The sequence below is a fragment of the Marmota flaviventris genome, chromosome 5 (assembly GCF_047511675.1).
Source record: "Marmota flaviventris isolate mMarFla1 chromosome 5, mMarFla1.hap1, whole genome shotgun sequence".
Classification (NCBI taxonomy): Eukaryota; Metazoa; Chordata; class Mammalia; order Rodentia; family Sciuridae; genus Marmota; species Marmota flaviventris.
The window spans coordinates 62,397,748-62,402,287 of NC_092502.1; the positions used below are offsets into that span (position 1 = coordinate 62,397,748).

At 45.8% G+C, this 4,540-nt stretch overlaps 1 long non-coding RNA gene across 3 annotated transcripts in view; it reads right to left on the bottom strand.

Annotated features, from left to right (window-relative positions):
* Positions 1–322: 322 nt before the first annotated feature.
* Positions 323–4,540, bottom strand: part of LOC114103619 (uncharacterized) — a 7,634-nt gene continuing 3,416 nt past the window's right edge. Inside the window, exons 5-6 of one of the 3 annotated variants that reach the window (XR_011707589.1) lie at positions 2,941–3,197; positions 2,190–2,849 (exon numbers count right to left, since the gene is read on the bottom strand). This is a non-coding gene — a long non-coding RNA (uncharacterized lncRNA). Of the gene's footprint in view, positions 720–2,189; positions 3,198–4,540 lie in introns of those variants that run through there. The other 2 variants (XR_003584701.2, XR_011707588.1) reach the window with 2 other exon arrangements.

The following is a 4,540-nucleotide window of genomic DNA, read 5'->3' on the forward strand; positions in this document are numbered from 1 at the left end:
ATGTGTGAGAAGATGCAAGAAGGTTCAAAGGAGAAATGATTGGGTTGTAAGAGCCTTAACCCAATTGGTGATTTAATCCCCTAATAGGGATTAATTGAGTGGTAACTGAAGTGGGAGGGTGTGGCTGGAGGAGGTGGGAACTGGGGCGTGGCTTTGGGTGGATATTTGTACCTGGAGAGTGGAGTCTCTCTCTGCTTCCTGATCACCATGATGTGAGCTGCTTCCCTCATCACCCTTTCCTGCCATGAGGTTCAGCCTCACCTTGACCCCTGAGAAATGGAGCCGCCCTTCTATGGACTAAGACCTCTGAAAACATGAGCCCACAAATAAACTTTTTCCTTTATAATTGTGCTGGTCGGGTCCTTTGGTCACAGCAGTGAGAAAGTTGACTAAGACAGGGTCTTTGTGTTGGCTCTTCCCTTCTCCTTTGCCCTCTTCTCCTGGATGCCCAATGGGCGACCTCCCTCATGTCCTTGCAGTCTTTGTTCAGTTGTCACTTTCTCAGTGATGAATTCTCCCTCTTCCCTTTTGAATTTCGCAGTCCTATTATTCTGGCAGTTCCGTCTTTTCTTCCATGATGCTTTCCACCATCTGACACACTGCAGGACTTACTGCTTAGTATCTTTCTCCACATTCCCCTCCGTAGAAACTCTCCTCCAAGGGGGAGAGATGTCGGTCTGTCTTGTTCACTGCTGCACCTTCACAACTCAGATGAATGCCTAATGTAGCAGATGCTCAATAAACATTTGTTCACTGAATAATGTGATTGAATAAACAGCATGTTCCTACCTCTCACGGGGTGTGTGTTGGTTTCCTAGGGTTGCCCTAACAAAGTATGGCGAACTGTGTGGTTGAAAATAGCAGAAATGCACTTTATCAGTTCTGGAGGCCAGAAGTCCAAAGTCCAGGAGTGAAAGGGCCACGATCCCTCTGAAACCTGGAGTGGGGATCTCTCCCTGCCCCTCCTTAGCTTCTGGTGGTTTCTGGCCACCCTTGGTGTTCTTTGGCTGGCAGCTGCCATCACTCCAGCCTCTATTGTCACAGAGTGTGCTCCTTACACAGCTCTATCTCCACACATGATGGTTTCTCTTTTCCTTTTCTTTTTTTTTTTTTTTAAAGAATACTAGACCTATTGGATGGGAGGCCTACCCTACTCCAGTATCCTCATCTAAATTTAAATAATGACATCTACAACAACCTCATTTCCAAGTCAAGTCACACTCTGAGGTCCTGGGGGTCAGGACTTACATATGTGGGGGAGGACCTAGTTCAACCTATAAGAGGATCTTTTCAGTCCTTCTCTATAATTGCAGTACTCAGGTTATTATTACCCCAATTAATTATAAATCTTTTAATGGAAAATATCACTCTTATATCTGAAAGGCTAAAACCGGCTCTCAGGCTGGATGTGACCTGCCTTGCAGTACTGGCTGTGCAGAGCTCTGAAATTTTTTTTGATAGTTTGTGAACATTTAAAGGCTGGGAAACTCCACCTACAGATCTGGATTTCTGGCCTCTGCAACAAATCAGAGTGTCTGGTCACGTGAGCCTACATTACACCATTTCCTCATCCTGGAGCCTAGCAGGGGCTTCCCCTCAGACCAGGCTGTGTCCTTCTCACCCCAGCTACACCTCTCCCTGTGCTGCCCCGACCCGGGGGCTGGGGTCAGCTGCCACTTGTCACCCAGCCAGCTTCACTGACTTCCATTAGCTGCCAGCTCTTGCAGATGTCTGAGCTGCTGCCTCCAAGCACCCAGAAAACATGGAAAAAACAAGGTGACAGTGGGGAAGTGGAGTGTGGGTGGGGCTTCCCCCTTTCCTTTTAACATAGGCTCTTGAACTTTCCTCCGTCAAGCTTTGATCTGTGCTGTTGCCCCGAAGGGCCCAGAGGCAAGCTCTCCGTCTGCCCCTTGCTCACGGCATCCTCGGCAGCTGGTCACCTGGGGCTCTGGAGACACTTTCTTCACTTCACCTCCATCCCACCACGATCTTGGTTCATACTCCCTCACTGGCCACTCCTGTTTCTTTAGCTGGTTTCTCCTCCTCCCTTCGTCCTTGCATGGCCTGGTCCTCCGTATTCTCACCTCCTGGCCCTCCCTCATTTAGTATTTGTGACTTCAAATACCACTGTACACACTGACAGCTCCCAAAGACTTGCCTTTGGACTTAAAATCAGCACACTACAGCGATGCAGCCACATCAATGTTTATAGCAGCTCAACTCACAATAGCCAAACTATGGAACCACCCTAGATGCCCTTCAACAGATGAATGGATAGAGAAAATATGGTATCACAATGGAGTATTACTCAGCCTTAAAGAAGAATGAAATTATGGCAATTGCCGTTAAATGAATGGAGCTGGAGAATATCAGGCTAAGCCAAATATGCCAATCCTGAACAACCACAGGCTGATTCTCTGATATGTGGATGCTAATTCACAATGGAAGGTGGTGGCTAGGGAAGAAAAAAGGTACTTTGGATTAGACAGAGGTGAGTGAAGGGAAGGGAGGGGATTTGGAGGTGGAAAGGACAGTGGAATGAATTTGACATTATAACCCTATGTGCATTTACAATCACACGACCAGTATAATTCTACTTTTTGTATAAACAGAAGAATGAGAAGTTATATTCCATTTATGTAAGATATGTCAAAATGCATTCTACTGTCATGTACAACTAATTAGAAAAAACAAACAAGCAAGAGACCTGCCTTTGGCTGGTAAGATCTCCTGAACCCCCATCTTCTACATGTATCTCTGCTTGGCTGTATTTAAAGGACTATCATATGTCACAGTGGAAAAGCAAACTCTTGGTTCCAACCTACAAAGCTTCTCTCCCAGGGTTCAACCTGGCAATAAATATCAGATTCATTATTCCAGTTGTTCAGGTGAAGAAATTGAGAAATACCCTTCATGGTGTTTCTCTCCTATAGTCAATACCTCATTATGTCCTTGGTAATGGTCAGTGTTCTGTGTCCACTTGCCTGGGTCAGGGTGCCCAGTCATTGGATGAAACACCAATCTAGATGTCTTTTGATGGAGTTGCTTCTTAATAAACTCATTGTAAGGTGATGATGGCCTAAGCTGGGCTGGAGGTGTGGCTCTGTGGTAGTGCTTGCCCTAGCATGTTTGAGCCCTGGGTCTGCTCTTCAGCACTAGAAACAAAACAAAACAACAAGAACTACAAGAACAAAACACTTAGGAAGGACAGAAAGAAAAAAGAAAATATTGTAAGTAAAAAATACATTTTGAATCTACTGAACATCCACAGAGCACTATAGAGTCTTGGTGTTGACTTGTTGCCCCAGAGCTGACTGGGAACTGTGGCTCACTGCTGCCACCCAACATCAGAGGTATCACAGTGTGGCCCGCTGCTGCTTTCTCTGACCTTTTTATCCTTTATCCTTCCTCACTTGCTCTTCCTTAGTCATGCCCAATAAGTTTCTGCCTCAGGGCCTTTGCTCCCGTGGCTCTCTCTCTGCCTATAAATCTCTTCATTCTAATAAGGTTATCTGAGGTACTCAGGAGCAGAACAGCACTAATTTCTTGCATCTCAAGGGAAGCAGTGGCTTTGAATGGACTATTCATTTCAGACTTGTCAAAATCCATATCTCAACCAATTGCTTTATGGTGTCGTCTATGACAGTTGTCCAGAGATCCTTCCACTAATTGGTCTCGATCATTTTTAGTTTCTGATTGTTGGTGCTCCAATATAATAGTGGTGTGCAGATAAATTAAGGGTAAAATCATAAGTCTGAGTATATGTTTAGATATGCAAGTTAGATCGTGGCTTCTTCTTTTCACTAACTGATTCTCATGTAGCTCCCAAAGTTTTAAGTGACTGCCTTTGCAAACTAACACTTGGCCTTTTATCTTGGGCCCAAGAAAACATGCTAATTCATCCTATGCTTTGGTGAGGGAAGGGCATGGACACATTGTAGGAAATGGATACTTTAGATAGATGTGCACAGAGAAAATGTCCACCACAGTGGGAGTGTGATCAAGTGGCCATGTACCCCCGAGTCCCCCCGCCCCACTCCAGCCCTCCTCTCCTGGTCTTGCTGTTAGTAGTCAGCTGGCTTCAGAGGTCTCAGTATAAGATCACCGAGTCCTTCCTCACTGCGTATCCTTAGCTGAGGGAGGAGCCCACATATCAGAAAGTTGCTGTTCCTGGGCGATGGAATTAACCAGTGCTGGCTCAGGTCCTGACTGACATTTACAATAGGGGAGGGAGGTTGGACAGGTTATATGCCCCTCTTTACCCATTGCCAACTTACCAAGAGGAAATGATATTGCTTAAATTATGGCGCTGCTATGGTGTTTAAATAAAGTAATGCATACTGAGTGCCTGACTCACGGGAAGCATTCCATACCTGTGACTTATATAGCGGAACTTCAGAGGCACACTGGAGACCAGGGTCTAGGCTGAGCAGGTGTGTGCTGTGAAGTTACTCCAGTGAGATAGATAGCAAGCCTGTCCTTCACATGGTCACCCCAGTACTCCTCCCAGAATATAAGCCTGACCAGGCCACTGTCCTCT